Genomic DNA, 23648 nt, shown 5'->3' with positions numbered 1-23648 from the left:
GTCCCAGACTGTGAGAGGGCATAGGCTGGGCTGAGGGACCCCCCCTGAGTGCATGAATATTATATAATTCTTTATTCCACAGGTTCTTTTTACTTGCCCTTATTCACTTTGCAGTATTCCAAATGCTGGAAAAATTTGTATTAAAGTATATAGACACAATTAAGTCTAGATTTGCCAAAATGGATCATTTAGTGGGTGGTTGCTTTTTTATTTTCCACAAAAGAATTAATTATGGGATTCCTGAAAATGGCAAGTTTTCAATATGATCTCATGTCTAGAAGTCTATAATCCAGCAAGTTTTCAGGAATCAATCTCTTATAATGAGTGAGGTACATTAAGTGAAGTATGTGTGTCTGCATAAGTAAAAAGTATTCTACATGAAAATTTTGAACTTGTACCCAGAAACAAGTAATTGCTACTAGAAAATATGTTAACCTGAACAATCTACTTCTATTATCAATTAAAACACTTTGAAAGTAAATTAATATTTAACAGTATATTTTTTCTGGCATGACTCCAATATTACTCATTATTTTAAAATTAAATTTTCCATTAAAACACTTTTAGAATAAATAAATATTTAATGGTATATCTTTTTTTCTGGCACAAACTCAATATTACTCATTATTTTAACAAAGAAATCCCTAATAAACCTCCAGGTTTTACTTAAGTGAATAAATGATTAGCCTTTGGCCCAGAATTATTTTAAAAAGATAAAATATTAAATTTACTGATAGATCTTTTCTGTTAAAGTTGGCCTCTGGGTTTATCTGCTCTGCTTGGAGAGGTTCCAGACCCTCCTGGTTTTGACCTTGAATCCAGTATTTGCCAGGCAAAGCAGCATTGTGTGGGCACATCCCATGGCTCTTCCTTGACCTACATCTCTTCGGCTTCCCTACTCTCCCCTCATTTCCTCCCCCGCCTGCAGCACTGAGGGACAATGAGGGCAGTTCCATGACTAAGCCTTCAATTTTATAATAAATGATGCTGGAGGAATGGGGGCCATGGCTATGTGGAGATGAATGTTACTCTAGATCTACACTTCTTTTTCTTATGGTCTATAAATTTTAACATGCTCCCAAGTGTTTCTTATGAACGATGATATTCAAGCACTATTGTTTTGGGTATCGAGATTAACTTCACTGCATGCATTGCAAAAAAAAAAAAAAAAAGGAATATACTGGAGACTTCTGTGAAGATGATATGATGAGGAGACCCCTGAATCTCTTTTAGAGAAATTCCACTGAAATATCTATAAAACTATCAAAAACTAAAAATAGTTTTAGTAACAGCAGTTAAGTGACAAGAAATAAGTAAGTACCGGGCTATGACATTTTATAAGTATCTTGCTAAAAAAACCCTCAGTTTTTACCTCTAAAATGGGATTACAGACTGATTCATTTGCCTGTCACCATAACCATTATTGCTTGTCTCATTTTCGGTTCTTATAAGTGTATTTCTAATAGCACATGATCTCACTCATCTAGGGGAAATAATGAACAACATAGACTGATGAACAAGAACAGACCCAGAAACAAGGAGGCATGGATCAGACTGTCGGGCCTCAGAGGGAGGGTAGGGGAGGGTGCGGGTAAAGGGGAGAGATCAACCAAAGGACTTGTGTGCAAGCATATGCGCCTAACCGGAGGTTAAGGGCAACAGGGGGGTGGGGGCATGTGTGGGGAGGGGTGTGGGATGGGAATGGGGGGATGAGGACAAATATGTGATACCTTAATCAATAAAGAAATTAAAAAAACAAAATGGGATTACAGGTCCCACCTTTTACAAAGGGGTTGTGAGGATTAAACAGTAAGGCACACAAAGAAGCTAGCACAGCACCCAGTATACAAGCAGCACTTAAAAATTGTCCACTCTGAGTTTTCTGTCAGCGTCTGCCTACTCCAAGCTAGGTGTGCAAACCAGCCATTTGCTGACACTGCACCCTGAGGTCTGTGCCCCCTCTTAGGACTCAATGCAGTTGGTGTTATTCTGGGGCTCCAACACAAAAAAAATGTAGGCCAATAATTTCAGGGAACTTATACTTCTGTCCTGATTGCTGGTGTTAACACAAATCTACCCTGCCTCCCATCTATTTCTTGTTTTATATGATTTTATTGGTTTTTATAGCTAGAGGACGGAAGAGGGAAAGACAGAAACATTGACGAGAGAGAATCATCCATCGGCTGCCTTCTGCATGCCCCCTACTGGGGATGGGGATGGAGCCCACAACTCAGGCATGTGCCCTGACCAGGAATAGAACTGGAGACCTCTTGGTGCATGAAAGGATGCTCAACCAACTGAGCCACACCGGCTGGACTCCCACCTCTTTCTTATATCCACCCAGACTGCTCAGGAACTATGATTAGGCACACTTCAGACGCTGACTGTTACAGAGGTCTAGAAGCCCCCCCACTGAGGCCTCCTGGTCTTTTTTAACACAACAATGCCCACTAGCTCACCATGCTGACTCCAATCTATGGAGAAATTCTCCCTTGATTCTCATTCCCAGTCACTTCTCTGCTGGCCACAGGTATTCTCCTTCTCATCCCAGAATGTGTCATGACTTTAAACTTACACCACCACTTTCTGCAAACATACATACAGAATGGTATATAATGGTTATATACCTTCCCCTGCACTTGGATCCCTCTTCAAGCTTGCTCCTTTACTTATAAACTGTACTAGAGGCCCAGTGCATAAAATTCATGCATGAGTAAGGTCCCCAGCAGCTGCTGGCTGCTGGCAGGGCACCTCCCTTCCCCCGGCCACTGCCAGCCCTACCCCTGGTCAAACTCCCGGTTGAGGGGACAATTTGCATATTAGGCTTTTATTATATAAGATTGCTTCCAGCTTTGATTTGGGTTCCCTTCATCTTCATTTATATCACAGATTAGTTAAATGAAAATTAGTGTCCCAAAATCCAAAGCTAGGACAGAATGTGACAAAATTTTAAATTATGTGAAATCTATAGCATCAACGCAAGGGGAAAAAACACCTATTATAACTTACTATGAAAAAAAGCTAAAATCAGGTTATTTTCAGATTTCTTCTGTGTAAACATCTACTCTGAAAATATCACAGAGTGACAATTACATTTTTCTCAAGGAAAAATAAAAGACCCAGGAGTTTTATACCAAATCAAGCTGGAAATTATCTGATTCCCTACATTTCTGAAATATACCACTCAAGTGTTGTTGTCTTTTACCAGAGGTGAAAATAAAAAGAAATTTTGAATATTAAATTCTATTTTCCTATTGATTTCTAATATATGTTCAGGAATATGCAGAGAGTGAGAAGGGAAACAATAGCCACTTGAAAAGAAGTTTCTGGTTTTTGTTAGTCTTGGTGACTTTTATTTCCATTTCAGGCAAAGCTGATAAGCAGTCATACTTTGAATAAATATTCAACTGATAACATAGTTAAATGCCATTTCTTGGAAGATTCTCATGGACTCCATAGGCATTGAATTTATAAAGCAAATCAATGCACAGAAATGGATTCATTGTCAATTTCCTAACTGGAATTCATAGTCTGGAAGAGCTAAGAATTCAGGTCGCTCTGGTTTATTAGCAGGTCTAGACTTTGGTAAGTAGAGAGGGTAAAGGTCTATATGTTGCATCTGCCATCAAAGAACTTCCTATCACTGCCTTGTTTTCAGTTGAATGTAAATGGTCGTAGACATTGACTATATCTTTGAAAATGGTGTTTGCTCTCTTCTGAATTCATTCAAAACATATCAGGCCAGGGACCATGCTAGATGTGAAAGGAAAAATCCCTTATTCAATCTATATCCTCAAAAAAGTTGCTTCTAACCAAGCAGGGATGTCAAAAGCTTGCAGGGATGTTAAAAGCTTGGCTCTTAGAAAATGCAAGATAGAGTTATAAAAAAATAGATAGGCTGTGCATGGAAGTCCACCTGACTTCCTCAGTTTTTAAAAATAATAGCTATCATTTATTGAGTGCTTACTATATCCCAGATACTATGATAACTACTTTATGAATTTTATTTCGTGTAATCACAGTAATTCCATTTTGCATAGAAGAAAGAGAGCTTTATCTCCATTTTACAAATTAAGAAACTGAGCTTAGAGGAGTTAATCGTTATAAGTCACATAAATAGGAGATGGCAGAGAAATGTTCAAACCCACCTCTATGACTCCAGAGTTGGAGGCTCTTAACTTCTCTGCTAGGGAAGTCGAGAGCCACACAGCATGGTCTTAATTGGCATTTGTTCTAATGATGTGGGGTTTATTGTCATTTGAGCTAATTCAGAGAAGAAGAAGAAGGTGGGGATTTATAGCCCTTTACACATTGTGTTGAAAGTATATGTTTATAATGATAGAACTCCTCTGTCAGATTGTGATCATTTCTAAGGTAGGGTTTTCCTTATCTCCCTTAATGGAGTCTGTCACTATGTCTGATAAAGAAGGGCTGTTTGGTATCTAATTCTGTAATGAACTATACAATAAGAGAGGCAGATATGTCAAACCTACCCATATTTGTAAAACCCCAGGCAAAAATGCAAATGAAGACCTCCAGTCCATAGCCTGTCCCTTTCTTTTGTCATTCCCTGCTCAATCCTGCACCAAAATGACCCTTGAAACTTGTATGTGGACACTCCAACCCATGCGAATAGACCTTACTTGGCCACTTCATAGATCTGGGGTGTATTCTACAGCATTGCAGTGTCTGTCGCCCCTCCCCACTCTGCCCAGGAATATAGACCAGATAACATGCTCATGCAGTCCGAGAATGGGGCCAGGTCCATGTGAGACAGAGAACTCTGTGAATCCCTGTATCAGACGATGGTCTACAAGAGGGATGTGTAGGGTCTGGGTGGGCCCAGTCCCCCTTGGTTCCTTTCATTCTTAGCCCTGTGGGAAGGGACACAACCAAAGGAAGGCTTCAAAGTGCAGGATCTAAAAGTGGCACTGAATCTGGCCATGACCTACTTTATAGAATGAAGAAATGAAAACTTGGACACTTTATGAGTTTCATTCAGGCTCAAAAAAAAAAAATAGTGAAAAGAAGTTCTGGAACCAATGATTTCTTATATCAAATTTTCCACTATACAGTGTACTTGTCCCTTTGTGTTTCTATAGGGAACAAAAACAAACTATCTAAAATATTTAAAAGCATTAATTCTCTCAGCTTCTCTCTGCAGGTAAGGCTGGGTTCTTCCTCTGAATATCATCAAAGGTTCCCATCAACTTTATAACCTCTGGACCTCTGACCTCTAAAGCAGAGAATGGGGCCGATGGAGTGATAGCAAATTGTAAGGGCTCCTGTCTCCTGTGGAGCAGGACTGTCAAGAGTGATGCTTGTTGTGTAGAAAAAAAATTGAAGTTTTGTAAGAGCTGTAACCAGAGACTTCTTCTTATCCTAATAGGTCACTCATCCAAGTCGGTTACTAGTCTGGACTGGATTGTGGGAAATGAGCATGTTCTTTCTTAGCAATTGCAAAGACCTAGCTGAATGTCAAGAAGTTCTCACTACTTGTATTTCTGATTCTAATCAATTTTCTACTTAAAGATTAACTTCATTTAGTTTGATTCTTTCATATTAAACATGGAGAAGATTATGTTAACCTTTTGCACTCGGATGTCGAGATTAAAATTACTCTTTGAATGTAGCAATAATTTGAAATATAAAAAAATCCAAATAAGTAAGTTTGTATGAAAAGAAACTCCAGTTTTTTATTCTACTGCCGCGCTTTGTAAAATCTGGGGTATTTAAAAAATTAAATCCCGAGTAGAATAAAGAAATCGAGAAAAAAGCAAGCGAGTGCAAAGGGTTAAAATGCTAGGAAAGACTAAGAGTAGTTTTCATGATTCATTTTAATTCTTTTTGTGAGTGAAACCTTCTCTAAACTGAAGAGAAAAATGGACACTGAATCTCAGGCTCTAGGCAAAAATTTGACAAGATTTAACCCCAAAAAAGAGCAGCCTTTTAGTTTATCTTTTGTTTAAGATTAAAATGGGCAAAGATGAAGGCAATCCAATATCTTTTTTTTAACTGTGGTAAAAAAAAAAAAAAAAAAGACCCACATAACATAAAATTTACCATCTTAACTATTTTTAAGTGTTCAGCTCATTAGTGTTAAGTATATTCACATTATTGTACAACGGATCTCCAGACCATTTTATCTAGCAAAACTGAAATTCTCTACCTATTAAACAACGCTCTGTTTCCCCTCCTCCAGCCTCTGGCAACCACTGTTCTACTCTCTGTTTCTAGGAACTTGACTACTTTAGATACCTCATATTAGTGAAATCATAGAGTATCTGCCTTTTTGTGACTGGTTGATTTTACTTAGTATAATGTCCTCAAGTTTCATCCATGTTGTAGCATGCAACACAGAATTTTCTTTCTTTGAAGGGATGAATAATATTTCATTATATATTATATATATATGCATCTATATATAGATATACCTACCTATGTCTATAGATAGATAGATAGATAGATAGATAGATAGATAGATAATGTTTTCTTTGTTCATTTATCCATCAGTGGACATTTGGATTACTTCCATCTGTTGGCTATTATGAATAATGCTGCAATGAACATGGTGTGCAAATATCTCTTTATGTGTTGTTTCCCCAATGTCTTTTATAAGTAAAAGAGTGCATAAACACAGAGAATTGCATATTGAAGAGTATTCACACAATAAGGGCTTATTAATAAATGATTTTGTATTCAATTTACACCTCTTTAATAAGCGGAAGTTTAAAGCTTTTTCTTTTATGCTAATTAAGAAGTCAGTTATTTTAGGTAAGTACACTTACTTATAATTATCTTTATTTTGCTTATAAACTTTTGACATTGATTTGCCCTGGTTATCTGAAATACAACTTATTGGAAATCAAATAAAATTCTCTTATAAGGAGCACACCCTCCTACATCTTCCTAAAAGGTAAAATATAGTTACATGTATGAAGTGTGTATACATAAATATTTATCTTCCCTGAAATTTAAACTAGTGTTACTTATTAGTCTATTATTATTACATTTATTGAGTACTTACCAGAAGTCTATACTATACTATGTACTTCATATATATTTTTCTCCTTTAATCTGCACCTAAGTGAAAGGATCTTTTTTTCTTACAGATAAAGAAAATGAAGTTCAGAAAATGTAAGTAAATTTATTCAGGGTTACTTCACTAAGTAACTGGGGATACAAAGCCAGGCCTACCTGACTCTTCTTAGTTCCCTGCCTTTTACTTTGAAAAATTTTCTAATGGAAATAAAATTTTTGCTTTTTCTTTACTCAATATTTATGTTCTCAATCCTATGAGAGAGATGGTATTTCTCATGTAACTTTATATCCCCCCAGGTGACCTGTGATGCTTTGGGGAGACCACAATTTTCTTTGACATCTTCCTTAAGTACCCAAAAGAGAATGAGGATGCTAAAAAATAAAGACAAAGTACTGAACCTATATTTGCAAAACATGGGTCTAGACTAAGGTGACCAGATTTTTAACATTGGTAAAGCGGGACACCATTAACCGGGGGTGGGGGGGGGGTCTTTTTAAAAAATATATATATTTTATTGATTTTTTACAGAGAGGAAGAGAGAGGGATAGTTAGAAACATCGATGAGAGAGAAACATCGATCAGCTGCCTCTTGCACACCCCCTACTGGGGATGTGCCCACAACCAAGGTACATGCCCTTGACCGGAATCGAACCTGGGACCCTTGAGTCCACAGGCCGAAGCTCTATCCACTGAGCCAAACCAGTTTCGGCTGGGGGGGCGGGGGAGGGTCTTGATGAAAAATTTGGTCTATATTGTAATTGCTTTTGGTTTTTTTAATAAAAGGAAATTCACTTCTTAGATCATCATTGAATTTGCATCCTCTTTTTTTACTCATTATGTTAAAAATCTAAAATAAATAATTTAAAATTATATTATAAATTATTATATACATATTGCTTAAAAACACAGTAAGTAGGTACATAATTACATGAACATATTTTATTGTTAGTTTATAAATTAAATTAATTTGATTGTTATAAAGTAACTATATTTTAAAAATTATTTTAATCCTATATTTCTTTCTAAATAATAACAATACTAACTTGTATTATTTTTCCTCTGAATTTGCCATAATGTAAGTCGTAAGTGTCACTTTCAAGGCCAGCACTAGACTTTTTGCCGCCACTATAAAATATAAATGATATGAGTACTGTCTGCTAAATTCAAGAAAATTTATGTATTTATGAAATAAATAAATAAATTACTTACCTAAATTATCTGAATAGCTGATTTGTAATGACATCACTTGTTTAACTAGCTTACTAGCACGCAGTACGATGTGTATCGTCTGAGAGACAGTTACAAAATGTTTTCGTCGTTGCCAATCCCCAAAAATGCCATTGTTCATTAAGTCCAAACAATGGTGGTCGAATTCTAACAACTGATCAACAATGCGAACTTTGATAATCAGTTCTCGATAATCAGTTCTCAACAATTATTTGTTATTATCAAAGTTTAACATTATAAAATTAACAAAAATAATATAAAAGTCATATCCTGGCTAAATAGCCACATGGCCGCCGAAAACCGTATATTCCCTTCCCGTTCTCCCGCCATTCCCTAGCTTGTCGTGCATTCTTTCCAAAAATCGAGACTTTTTTAAAACGCCGCGGGACGCGGGACAAATTGTTAAAAATCGGGACTGTCCCGCCCAAAGCGGGACGTCTGGTCACCTTAGTCTAGACTCGTGAACATGTTGTATGTTGCTAACCACCATGCGATGCATAAGCAACAACTCTTCAGGTGTACGCATGGGCTGGTGCAGGAGCTGGGGAGGTTCCTACATTTCCTCCCAATATTCCTGGCTGTGCCATAAATCCCAGCACGGCGAGCTGTTTCTTGGTCATTTCTCATTCTGCTTTCAGCTCATCCTGGAGGCCAGCTGGACGCTCTCTCACAGAGAGTGTGGGTCATTGGGCTTCCCTGCCTTGCAGTCCCTCTGCCCTCTGAAAGCCCATCTCCCACCAGCTGAAGTAAGTCATTTTTTCCTTAGGGAACCCAATCCAAAACACTAAAAACACTAGACTGCCGGAAACCGATCATTGTCACTAATAGAGAAATGTGAAAAGGGAATCCGGAAGGCTGGTCAACCTTAATTGCTTGGTCCTAGCTAATCACTCATTGTTTAGTTGAGACATTGGTAGTTAAAGCAACCTCCACCTGTTAATCATATGTAAATTCTTGCTGATTGTCTATTATTGAAATTTCCTGCCTAAAGGATATGGGTGTATCTCATAACCTCAATAAAAGGGATAGCAAAGGCCAGAGCAGTAGTCCTCCCCCTAGGGGTGGACTCCCGCCTGGCCCCCCCAATTTCCCAAATTAACTCTTTTCTAGTCTCTTCATTTTGTGTGCGGCCTTCTCCAGAACACGGAACCCTGAACAGGAACCCTGAACCACGCGGGATGTGGAAGGGGCTCCCATACTAGACCCTCTCTCCCAGCCTGCAAGGAATTCTGGTGGGCAGGTCGGCGGTGCCGCTGGGTCAGGAAAGAGGAGGAAAAGGAAGTGGAAGAAATGGCATTTGCTTCTTGGCTGGCCCCGATGCTTCTCTGAGACGGAGGCTCTGGCAGCCACACAGTGGAGTCCCTGTGCCCAGAATACGGCTGCCAGCTGGCTCTGCAACGCTTCTTCCCCATCAAGGGCTTGTGTGCTCACTCACTCAGCACTCAAGGCTGAGGCCCTTGGCTGGTGGTCTGTTGATGGTGTCTGTTGCCTAACTCACCCTTTTGGATTATAATGCAGCAAGGTGTCACATACATTAATGTGGGTGTGTCACAATCACGTGGAGGGCTTGTTAAAGAGAGATTCCTGGGTCCCAGCCCAAGGATTCTGATTTAGTGGGGCCTTAGAATTTGCAGGTCTAACAAGCTTCTGGGTGCTGCAAATGCTGCTGGTCCCCAGTGTTGGTGGTCAAGGAGGAGAGATTAGTTGAGATCAAGTGTCTAGAGCAGTGGTCGGCAAACTGCGGCTCTCGAGCCACCGCGGTTTGCCGCTCTGTTGACTAATGAGTTTGCCAACCACTGGTCTAGAGATTATGACAAGAAGGTGACTTGCCCTAGCTGGTTTGGTTCAGTGGATACAGCATCGGCCTGTGGACTGAAGGGTCCCAGGTTCGATTACAGTCAAGGGCACATGTCTTTGTTGTGGGCTCGATCCTCAGTAGGGGACGTGCAAGAGGCAGCCAATCAATGATTTTTTCTCATCATTGATGCTTCCATCTCTCTCTCTCCCTCTCCTTTCCTCTCTGAAATCAATAAAAATATATTTTAAAAAAAGAAGGTGATTTACTGGGGATGCCTGGGAGCTCTGTGGTACCTTAGACATACAACTCTGCTCCATAATTTGCTTTCAAACTGTAGATGGAGCATTGTTTATTTCAACAATTGAGGAACTAAGAGAAAACTTTGCCCCTTTTTAAATTACGCAGCAGGAAATGCACAACTCTTAAGTATACAGTTTGATGAATTTTGACAAATGCGCACACTCATGTAATCCATACCCCTATAAGATCAAGAACATTTCCATCATCCCAGAAAGTTCTCATGCCCTTCCCAGTTAACCAGCCCCCTCCTCCCCAAAGGAAACACTAAATCATTTAGATTTTTTTAAACAAAAAATGAGTTTTCTTGTTCTAAAACATCATATGAAGGGAAAAATATAGTATATCCGTTTTATATCTTCTGCTTTGCTCAGCGTAATTTTTTTGATGTTTATCACACTACTGCATGTTTAACAGTTATTCCTCTTAATGATTGAGTAGTGTTTCAGTGTATGAATATACTGCAATTTGTTTATTTATTCTCTTAGTAATGAATGTTTTGAATGATTCTAGTTTGATTCTATTTGAGTAAATCTGATATGAACATTCTTGTCCAAGTCCTTTAGTAGATCAGAGGGCTTAATGTTTTCCAAAGTGAGACATTTTACATTTACATCCAACATTTTACACACAGGAGAGCTTCTAATCCTCTCCAACATCTCACGTTGTCAGATTTTTAAATTTCAGCCATTCATATATCCCATGTGTATATAGTAGTATCCCATTGTAATTGTAATTTACATTACCCTGGTAACTAATAATGTTGAATACTTTTACATGTATTTCATGTCCATTCATATATCTTCCATTTTGTTCTTTTTTTTTGCCAACTATAGTTTTTGGACTGTTTGCTTTTATATTATTGGTAGTATGAGATCTTTATATATTATGATATAAATATTTTATTAGACATGTGTAATGTAATGAACTATTTTGGCATTTTCATTTTCTTATCGTTTGTATAATTTGATGGTATATATATATATACATATATATATATACCATCAAATTATACAAATTATATATATATATATATATTTATTCATTCATTTATTTGTTTATTTATTTTCTGTGTCCTTTTAGAAAATATTTGAGTCACAAAGAAATTCTCGTATGATTTTTTTCTTTTATGAACTTTATAGTTTTAGTTTATTTTATATCTCTCAAATAAATTTTGGTGTATGATGCAAAGTATGCAACTTTTAAATGATTGCCTTTTGCCTTGGCTGCCAGGAATAGCAGAGTGTAATTTTAAAATTAACCATGGCTGTCATGCTAACTTCTACGGTTGTCGTGTGCATTTTTCTCCTTTTCCTTACTGCTTAGTTTCTATTTCTATTTTTTTTCTTTTATTGCAGATGACTTTTGTTTTAGAGGGGGAGTATTTATTAAATTCAATAAATAAAAACTTCTTATCTTAGTAAGTGCTTAGACTTAAAGTTAGCTACTTCGCATTTTATTCTGTTGTAGAAAATGCAGCTCAGGCAGAACCCCAGGCAAAGGCATTAGAGGTGATCTTTGGATACTTTCCACCAAATGAGAAATACGGATTTAATAAAATTCAGATTAGTATCTCCTGCAATCATTGTAGAGTCTAAATGCATTTCCTGCTACTGACAAAGAATTTCCCTGATTCCGTCTTACCTGTGTTTGGTTTTGGTTCAAATAACTAGGATTCCACCTCACTATGCCGCTAGTGGGGCTCCCACCTGTTCCGTTGGGTCAGGAAGAGAAAGTTGAAGGATGTGCTTTGTCCCATCGTGCCTTATCTCAATGTTTATACACCTGTGTTTAGGGCACAGTATGAGGAAGAATGAGAATGAGTCAGAAGCCCTGACAATATAATTCCTCCTATAGAAGAGAGATGTGTGCCGGCCCATCTTACTGCCAAATATCAAACTCCTCACACAGAGCCTTGTATTTATATATTCATTTTATGTACAACTGTTTTCAGTATATCAGGAAGATTTCTTATAGGTTTCAACATATTTAAGGCAGGCTCTTTACCGTGCCAAATACCGATCAACTCCCTCTCTTCCAAAGAAAATTTAGTAAAATGCAATTGAATAGAAATAATGTCTTTAGAAAGATAATCTTAAATCTTCTATAATTTATAAAAAAATTAAACATATGGCCTTTGTAAACACTGGCACTTTATTAAGTAATGCATTTATTGTCATAACCCCACAGTCTACTGTGGAATTCTAGTATGTCTGGGCTTTTCTTTCAGTCACTAACGTTGATTATTTATTGGTCACCATCATCATCATCATCATCATCATCATCATCATCATCATCATCATCTTGGCAGAAACCTTTTGGACTTTTGGGTCTGCAATTTCTCCTCTGCCTTCTCACTTCTCTAAACATCATTATTCATGTGCATTGAACTAGAAATCTAAAAGGCCCTAGAGAAGGTCCCCAGGTTCTTAGGAAATAAGTTTGGCACTAGTTCTTGGAGAACGAGGAAGCATTACGAGAAAGAGCGACCTTGAACAGGATCCTACCACCCAGAACTACTGATCTGCTGCTTCTCCTCAGCAGCTTAGCCCGGAGTGGGGCAGAGAAAACGTGTGTGGCTGAAAGTGTCAGGAAATAGAGATTTCCATTCCAGAAGCTGAAGCTTCCTTGGGGACTTATTTGCAATTGTGGTGGAAATAGCACAAAATAGATGTCTGTGGTGCTTAAAATTTAGAGCAGGTTTCTGTCACTAACTTACTTTACTACCTTAAAAAAGGGAAGAGGACTAAGAAGGACCAAGTATCTACTGTTTGTGTATTTAAATTATCATTCATTTTAATGAAATCCTAAAAGGCAATCCTAGCCACTAATTACTATCATCCCCATTTCACAAAGGGGAACACCAGGGCTCAGGAAGTTTCAGTAACTTCCTCAAGTTTACATTGTGACTAAGACAGAGTTCAAGACCGGTTCTGTGTGACTCTGAAATTGATGCCCCTTGTACAAAACTATGCTGGCTCCCTGAGCTTCAATTTGCTCATCTGTAAAGGGAAGGAGGGTCACCAGATGATTTTTGATGTTTCTCGCACTTTGTTGTTTTACAAGCATGGCCATAGTGGGTAGGGGTAATAGAAATATACAATTTTTTTAACTTAATGTCCCCTTCCTAAGTTATAAAAGGAATGAATGTCCAAATCCAAAATAATAGGAAAATATAGAACCAAAACTGCAATATAAATGTTGGTTGTTCATTCTCTCCACACTTTGCAAAAATGTCCTTAAAAATAAAATTTAAATTGCATAATACAATAACAAGCACATCAGTTATTAAAATTACTAGATGAAAAATTTTATCATCATGAAGTTTGAAATCTGCCACATTTCTTTTAACTGACAAATAGCAATGGTTTTAAAAATGGTTTTCTTATTTCACTGCTGCATTTAGTAGAGTGTTTTTGTACTTTGATTAAAGCAATGGGCTTGTCAAAATGGTTTGAAGGGCAGGATAAATTGAACCAGGTAGAACACTTATTTCCAATGAGGGGTAACCAAGAGACACAGCAGCCCAGTCAAATGGATAGTTTTCTTTCTGCACTGAAATGTATTTCTAAACAGAACATTGCATGTAAAATTAACTGAAATTGGGAGGAAACAACCTTTTGGTAAATCCTAACATGGACATTTACTGAATGTCAGAATGATACTGTCACATTTCTAATATATGAGAACCCAATGTGACAATTACAGTGCTCTCCACAAATGTGATCAAGGAGAAGGGGAATTAGAGGTTTTATATCTATATATATAAAAGTCTAAGCAACCGTTATGACTGAACAACCAGAACAACTGGTCAACCAGTCGCTATGACACGCACTGACCACCAGGGGGCACACGCTCAATGCAGGAGCTGCCCCCTAGTGATCAGTGTGCTCCCACGGCCAGCCAACCACCCCCGGTCCCTCCCCCCAGCCGGCAAAGCTCCCACAGTCCCTCCCCTTTCCCTTCCCCAAGCCAGCGGCCAGCAGCTGGCAGGCCCCAGCCAGCCCGGCCCTGAAGGGACTGGGTGAGAAGGCCCTGATAGGCCCTGATTGCCGGCCAGGCCTAAGGACCCCACCCACGCATGAAATTCGTGCACTGGGCCTCTCGTTTGTAAATAAAAAAGAAACTTTTTATCAAGCTCTGAGTTCAGGGTTCTAAGGAGTTGGGTTTTTTCCTTTATTACCAGGAGGGTCTTGGTTTCATAAGGTAAATTGCTTGTACCTAAATCAATAAAAGTCTTACAATGAATCGTTAGTACTGTTGTATAAAAGGTGGCATTTTTCTTTTTTCCAGTTCCCACTATTTCTGAATTTATATCTGTAGGGGTTTAGCCTAATTAGGAGACGGGAAAGAAATCTGTCAGAGCTGTGTTCTCTGGGCTGTGAGTGTTCACATCGTTGCGTCGTTGCCCAGAATGGGTCTCAGGGTCACTCTTTAATTACTCCTACCTCGTGGAGCTAAGCCACATTTAAGAGCATTATTTAATTATAGTACTTGAAACAGAACAAAACAAAATACCACATATTTGGGTATTTTACTAAAAAAATATTGGACATCTAACTTGAAACATCCAACTGTAAAAAGGAGCTGTCTTTTTTTTCCCCTGTTCTAAGTAGGCTGCAGATTGTACGTTGTCATTGGTACTTACTCAGATATTTAAGCAGATATTTCATTTACATCTTTAAAACATCCAAATGATTCAGTTAATTTCTACTCATAATCAAAGATAGTATTTCAGTGCAAAGGATAAGAGCTTAATTTGTTAAATCCTCCTGTCCCACAGCCTGCCAAACCCTGGGCTGCCGACCAGACGTGCCTAAACCCGCAGAAAAGGAGGAAATTGCTCAGGGCTGCAGAGGGGAGCTGAGTGCTTCTGTTCTGGTTGCACATGGAGACAGAGGGACAGGTCAGGCACAGCCTTCTTGCCTTTCTTCCCCATTCACCTGGGACAAAGGCTTTTCCCTCAGACCAAAACGTCAAAGCCAAACTCGGAGTAGACTTCGGTCCTGAGAAGTGTTTGTGACCTAGAGAAAGCAGCCCCTTTCTTAACCGGGGGGAAAAACTTTAGCAGAGTTCTAGACAACACCTGAGGCTATTAAATAAATATATTTTACAGTTTCAGTTTACCTCAAGTTAATTGATCTTCGATAGAATAGGTAAGATAAAATTAGCCATGGAGGGTATAAATTTGAGTCTCTAAATCCTTGAGTATTGTAAGGATACGCATAAGAGAGTAGTAATTATGACTTATTCTGTCTTTCATACCCACTTGCTTAGTCAGTTGTGATTAAACGTTAATCAACTTGGAACACGGTTATTGTAAATATAACAGCTAAATATACTAAACACTGAATGAAGCTTGAAGAGCCGCATGATTTTTATCAAAAGGGCAAGGTGTTACTCACCTTTTCCTTTCTCATAAGTCAATGCCCTGAATCCTATGGCTGCACCTACCTAAGCTTATATCCAAAAAATGTCATCTTACTCATCCATCTTATATATCAAGTCACATTCTATGGCTGAATCCTGGGATTTTTTTTTTTTTCCCCAAAATGTGTCAAACCAAATCTTCGGGTATTTTACCTTTGTGACACCAGTAGAAATGTTGGATTTAGTTTTTTAAAAAAATCATCCTGATCAGTAATAAAAGTGAAACAGCTGGGGATCGTCTGATAATTGTATTTATCAACATTATCTGAAGACTTATTTCAATTTGAAAAAGCAATTCATACTTAAGAATGACATTTCTCCTAATTGCTTAGAAGATTTTTATGTTTCTGATTTTCCAAGCAATATGGTGTTTATAATAAATCCCTTACCAGTCTAGCACAGAAGCAAATTTTCTTAAATGAAAGGATTTTTTCCTAATATTTTCCTTCCAATGATAATGGTTTCCATGGCTTCTTTGCAACATTTTGGAGTGGAATATAAGTGACATAAGGCAAAATGGTAATTATGGAAGATAAGAGGACACCACAAATGAGTGTATTGGCATTGATAATAGGATGTTGTTGTTTTTCCAGATTCTCGCTCTGTAGAAGGACTTTGTGCAAATGTGCTCATAGAGTGTTAAGTTTCATTAATTTTTGTTTCATTTATCCCAAAATGAGGATAAATACTTTTGGGAAAAGAGAAGTCAATCACTTTTGAATATAGTCAAGAGTTAACAGAACAGTATAAAATCTGTATTGCTCTGAAGTTAAAGCTAAAAGCTGCCTTTATCCTTCAACTGTGTTGAAATGTTATATCTTGATTGAAATTACTAATTTCACTAAAATCATTTTTAGCAATTTTTATACTTTTATATTTAAAAGCCCAATCATGTTGAATGTATGAGGAAATTTCACCTTCCTGTCTTTCTCTTTAATTTCTTGCAAAACACACACAGGAAAATTAGAAAAGAAAATTAAAGGAAACTTCATGTATATCCTCTAATTATAAGCTTTGGATGACATGATGTTGCTGGAACAGAACATAAATAATTTTTATTTTCCTGCAATAGAAGAACTAGTACCAGAGTGAAAATTCTAATTGGAATCAACTGTTTAAAGACAATTTCAGGAACTTCAATACTAAATTAATCTACAAATATTTAATACCTAAATGATACCATGATTACACAACTTTTAAAAGTGCACATTTGTTTTACATATATGCATACATTTTAAATGCATGCTGCTGTTTTTCTTATTCAAATTATTTCTAATCTTATCTGTCTTAGATTGTTCCAATTTTAATAAGAATATAAAAAAGAACCATGTTATTTTATCTGGTAAATACAAAAGCACATTCTATAGTGGCACGGGGGCTGGAGAAGATTTCTGTATAACCAGTGCAGCTTCCTCCATGTGGTTTTGGACTTTCCTGCTACGTTAGTCTGGTAGGCACAAGAGCTACAGAGACTCCAAGCTCGCCTGGTCCTGGACATCGGAAGGTTTGTCCTAGGAACTCTGGCAGCATCAGATGAGAGAATGCTCCTTTGGCCGGTGACTGTTTTCATTTCTGGGAAACCAGTGTGAGGCAGAGAATAGTCCTTGAAGCACTCTGCAGCCGGGAAACAGACTCTAGCCCTGAAGCCAATGATCTTCAAACTTCCTGTTTGTGTATTCCCTTCAGGAATTTGAAAATTGATACAACCCTTGCAAAACTTTAAGGTGACATCTAAAATGTGTCCAAAATAAAAATTATAAATTATGTAATTTCCAACTTACTTTGAATATCAACTTATAAAAATAAAATTGTTTCATGATTTTAAATGCAGCTTATGGACTATAAATACAAAAGTGATTAGACTCCCTATTATCATCCATCTAAAAAAATAGCAGTTCTTAAATAAGCTCTTATTTACCAATTAAAGAAATTTTAAATATTTTTATTTTTTTGAACTTCTTTTTCTCTTCCTCACCAGATTTTATTCTAATTTTATATACTTTTATTCATGTAACTAATATAATTTATTCTTGAAAGTCTTTTCTTAATAATTTTATTATATTTTCTTAATAATTTTATTCTTTGCAGAAAAAAAAATAAATTAAATTTACTCTTTAAACTTCCTAATAGGTTCTAATGTTAAAAAATATTTCTCCTGAGTAATATTATAATTATTAGTTAAAATTGAATAAAATAGATTGCAGCATTGGATGTTTAATATAAATCATATTAACATATTGCTAAGCATGTTAAATGAAAAGTAATGTTTTAAAAATACCTCTTTTGGCATATTTATCCCTTTAATGAGATGGATTGAGCTAGATTTATTTCCTGGTAGATCTGTATATGCATATTATTTACTAATAGACTGAATTATAGATTTAGTGTTAATTCTATTCTTGTTATTTTAATTGAGGTTGGTGCTAAAGCACCTTATCTATTAGTAAATTTGGAAGGAGTTTTATTATAGTTGTGACACTTATTTTTTGGACCTTTAAACAACTTTCATGCCCAAATTTATATATTGGTCTACCATGCAAAATTAATTTTATAAATCCCCCAACTTAAGATTTCTTTCGTCCTCATTTTTTGTGGAAAGCAAAGAATTAGAGACTACCTATGATTTGTTAACCACACATGAAATTTCACTCTTTCACACTTATACCAGGAGTGCACAGTATTTTTCAGGTATCCATATGTTTGGTGTCACTGCTGTGTTCTCACTCCAGGGCAATGCAATGGATGCAAATTATGACTTACTTCTGTTAGGTGGCAAAAGGGCAGTTACGAATAGGGATGTCTTAACCATAGACCCTTTCTCAGGGAAGAAGTCCCAGGAAAGGTGTGGCTCTGAAAACATCCTTAGCAGGATCCATGTTCTTTCCGTCTTTGTAAACTCCTCTATTAGTACCCTTGTTTGAGGACCACTGTCTTGAAGTATCTCTGGTCCCTTGGTGGCCTAAGCGTTATTAGAGCACAAATAAATAGGAAGATGGGTTGTTTTCACGACTTTGCCACTGATGGCTTTTCTATCATATTTTAGTTAGTGATTCTTACAAGCCTGCCTCAAGGTAACTAACATCATAAGTCAGTGTAGTGTAGTAGAAAAGGCCCGGATTTAAGCATCCAAAAGCAAGTTTTCAACATGGAGCTTTGCTCCTAACTGCTTCTAGAAAACATCACTTTAATTCTCTGGGCCTCAGCTTTCTTGTTTGAAGGCCAGACTAGAACAGTATTTCCTAAAGCAAATGAGTTTAGGTGGTACGTGTATAACCTTGCTTTATTTGTTGCACATTTCTTTTATTATTTATCAAGAAAATATAATCAGCATATTAAATATATGATTCTTGAATATAGGTTTTTTTTAAATGCATCTAAGAAAGTATCTAAGGCTTTTAAAAAAGATTTTTTAATTGAATTTTAGAGAGAGAAAGGGAGAGGGACAGAGAGAGAGAGAAAAACATTGATGTGAGAGTGGAACACTGATTGACTCCCTCCTGCCCATCCCCCATCAGGGATCCAGCCTACAACCCGGGCATGTGCCCTGACCTGGAATCAAGCCAGCAACCTTCTGGTGCACAAATTACAAATAATTAAATAAATCGATATGTAAAACTTCATGAATGTGGTATGGGCGTTCATGAAATTTGAGAAACAGAATAGTTCAATTGCTGTGATTCCACCAAATTCCAGCATTATATGATTTTATGAAAAATATTTGGAAGAAATAAAAAGGAAGGGAGGAAATAAGGGAGAAAGAGAGGAAGGGAGAGAGGAACAGCTTTAAGAAGGAAGTATATTCTTAGGTAAGCTCATAAAGTGCCACAGTTATGGATGGTAAATATCAACCCACATAAGAAACTCCAAAAGACAAGTTCAGGCATATTATTCAGTTAAGCATTCATAGATAGATGTTTTAAAGGCAGAATACTAATTATGCAAGTCAGGCTTTCTCAAGCCGCTGAGCATCAGCTAAAATATCTTCACTATGCCTACACAGCCAAGTGATGTGGAAATTTGATGTAATTACTTGGGCAAGGCAGGCAAATTAAACTTACCACAAAACTTGGGGTACCGAGTTACGTACCTACATCAGCTATCTTTACAGATCAAATTACCCAAGTAATCTATTAACCTTGTCACATTGCTTATGTTGCCACAGCCAATCCCAATGCTGGAATTTTAATTAAGAAAGCTTACTGAGAATAAATGCCCTCCAAATAAGTGTGTGTGTGTTTTTCAGATTAATGAAAAAATTCAACTTTTAAAAAGTTAATCATTACTCAGAGGTAAAGGAAGATTCAATTACTTGGTTAATGTGAGCAATTTTCTAAGCCTTATAAATCTTGGGTGTAAGGTGTAAATACATCCAGCTAGTGATTTTAAGATATTTTAGCTTCATTATTTTCCTGTTGTTATGGTCGATTTTCCTGGAATTTTTTTAGTAAGATATTAAAAGTAAAACCTACTTTTGTTCTTCTTCCCTCCTGTGTCCTAATCCTTCTTTTAATCAGATGAAAATTATTCAGTCAACTAATCTTTTTCTTAAATCCTCACCAAATGATATGTTTTTATTGATTTTTAGAGAGAGAGGAAGAGGGAGAGAGAGAGAAAAGAGAGAGAAACATCAATGTGAGAGAAACATTGATCTATTTCAAACTCGAAACCTGGGTATGTGCCCTGACCAGGAATTGAACCCAAAACCTTTTGGTGCACAGGATGATGCTCCAGCCAACTGAGCCACCCAGCCGGGGCCCAATAAAACTCTTTAAAGTGTGCATATGCACACATGTGTGTGTACACACAGATACACATAGATAAACACCACCAAACAACATTTCTTTTAGAATGCCCCAGTCATACATATTAGTATGTAAAAACTGAACCTCAGTTATGCATTAAACTCATGCTTTTTTTTTCTTCTTGTCCTATATTATAACAAAGCAAGAGTAGTCACTCTATTTGGTATAACCTTCAGTGTTTTTGGATCTCAAGTACTTTTTCTTTAAATAACCATAGTAACTTTGTATTTGTGGCTTTACAAAGCCCTTTCCCGCCCATTTTCCCTGTTTAATACAGCAACCTTGTGTGTAAAGAAGAACTGGTCAAGTTTTGTGAACATTTCCTTTTGCTAGAAAAGTTCAGAATACTGAGAAAACAATACTAATAATAGCTGTCATCGATTAAACATATTACTACTATGAAGTCTTGTGTGCAAAAATATTATTCCTCACAACATTGTAAAGATATATCGTTTATTTTATAGGTCAGTAAGCGATGCTCTGAGGTTAACATGCCCAGGGACATACAACTAGGATCGGCATAGTTGGGATTTAACCCTGAATTCACCTTTTTCTGAGGCTAGAGGGACTTTCTCCTACTGTACACCACCCCTTATCACTAATGGTTCCCACTTAATGTCAGTGGAATGAAACCTAATGCTATTTAGATACGCTCTTTGCAGATGGGTTTTGATAGCAGATGTCAGTTCAAATCCCTTAGGTGGCGAGGACCAAGTAGAGAAGGTTGGAAATTTTCCAGTCAACTATGAGTAATAGTGAGGTCATCTGGGTAATATATAAACCCATTCACACACGCCCCCCGCAAGCATTTTTGTTTAGCAGGACAGGCCTGAAAAGGCTTAGCTGGCTGCCTGAAAGAAAAGGTGGGTCCAAAGGAGCTTTGCTCTAACAAGGACAAGTCGTTCTATTGCCAGTACCATCCTGGGAAGGTCTGGTTTTAATAAGTGTCAGTCCTGGGACCATCCCAACATGTAGATCTCAGTTCTCCTAGATATTTTAGCATTCGGGAAAGCTGGCACAGTGAGCATTCAATGGCCAGATACCTGTGGATAATGCTTCCTAAGCACATACGGGTTGCCATCCTCATTATTCATGGCAGAAATCAAATGCCACAGGCACTCTGAGTGCTGGTCTGTTAAATCTACATGCAGATGCCAAGGACTATGCCCAAAGGTAACAAGAGCAAGCCCGTATTCAGACACTGGAGAAAAGGAATGGGGATGAGATAATACTAATAGCTCACACTCGGGAGACACTTTCTCCATACCGCTTCCCTTGATTCTTCCCTTTTTTTCCAAGTTAGGAAACAAGTTCTGGGCAAAACTGAAATTTATTGAATGCTAGTGTATTTAGAACATTGTTCCCTTTATCTTATTTAATCCTTGCAACAAGCTTAAGAGGAAAATTTCACTCTACTACATGAGGAAACTGAACGTTAGGAAGTAAATCACGACTAGTCGTGTGGCTGGTAAGCAGTAGCACAGGCTAACCTCACTCCAAACTCCTTCAGCACATTTTTTTGGTAAGAATTTAAGGGAGCCCTAACCGGTTTGGCTCAGTGGATAGAGCGTCGGCCTGCGGACTCAAGGGTCCCAGGTTTGATTCGGGTCAAGGGCATGTACCTTGGTTGTGGGCACATCCCCAGTAGGGGGTGTGCAGAAGGCAGCTGGTTGATGTTTCTCTCTCATCGATGTTTCTAACTCTCTATCCCTCTCCCTTCCTCTCTGTAAAAAATCAATAAAATATATTATTTTAAAAAATAATTTAAGGGATTTTTCCCAGAGTTCCTAATTTCAAACACATCTCTGCTCATTGCTAAGCCATTTATTTTTTCCGTAACCACCTTCTCCTCAGTATTGAATCTGGTAGTAGATTTTATTAAAGGAAATGTGAATTCTCTAAGAATGTCTAAAGTGCAGTCATTTACCCTGAGATGGCTCCCTCCCACCCAGACAGAGGCATATCCCCCAGGAATAAATCTGTCCTGAGTGCCCTCCAGCTGCCCCACGCTGTGAGAAACACTGCTGAGCTCACCAAAAGGAACCCGAAGGCTTCTGGAGTTTCCAGCACCAACATGTTTCTATAAAACCACGAAAATAGGTAATCATACCTTTTCAGGTTACATGTTGACTGTTACTAGGAGTAAGGAAAGGAATGATTCCGTTTCCCTTTTTGCTCTTTGAGGAACACAGGCAGGAGTCCAGCTTCTTGTCTTTGAATCATACACCCTACAGGTCAGGCAAATTGGTGGTCACCTTCAGGTCCCAACCTGCAGAGCAACCCACCTCAGGAAGCCTCGTCATACAGGAGGTGAGTGTGCCAGACTCCGCAAACCTGGACTTGCTGGTGGAAGGACTCTCTAGCCAAGAAGAGCACAGCCAGCAAGGGTGGTGGGAGGTAGGAAGCAAGCTCAGGGCTGGCAAGTGGTCAGAGTGAGTCATCCCTTTGATGTGGGGTGGTGATTCTAAACACAGCAAAGGTGAGCAAGAGTTTCCTTCCCCCGCCTACCGTGACAACAGCCCCTGCGTGTAGGAAACTGAGTCACAGGGCAGGAAAGCTTGAGAACTGCAGGAGGGGAAATTGCTAGTCTATACTGTTATATGCGTTTGCACTAAGATGACCTTGGTCTCGGACTGGTACAATGTCAGTCTGCCTTAGGTCAATAAACTAGTTCTATTCAAAACCTTTCCCCACTACTCCCTGTTCCTGGTGAGGATGCCAATGAAAGGTATCCACATACAGTAAGACCTTTCAGTGGAATTAACAGTTTAAAGGAAACAATTAATTTTAGTAAAAAGACAACTCTTACGTATTTGTGTGATTGTCTTACTTAGAGAATGAAGTAAAGAAAAGATTGCTAAGCCCACTGATAGTTCCAGGAATGCCTGGTTCTTTTATAAGAACAGAAAATTCAAGACCTGGGTCATGTTGGACCCATCTGGTCCAGTCTGAATGGCTCTAGTTTGGCACTACAAAGCAGGCAAAGGCACTACCGTAGCTACTGGCTTCACCTTTGGGCCGGTTGTCTGTCAGTATTTCAGCATTCTTCCCA

Source organism: Eptesicus fuscus, chromosome 15 (genome assembly GCF_027574615.1).
Source record: "Eptesicus fuscus isolate TK198812 chromosome 15, DD_ASM_mEF_20220401, whole genome shotgun sequence".
NCBI lineage: Eukaryota > Metazoa > Chordata > Mammalia > Chiroptera > Vespertilionidae > Eptesicus > Eptesicus fuscus.
The sequence above is the reverse complement of the archived record's forward strand: the minus strand, read 5'-3'. Positions refer to the sequence as shown.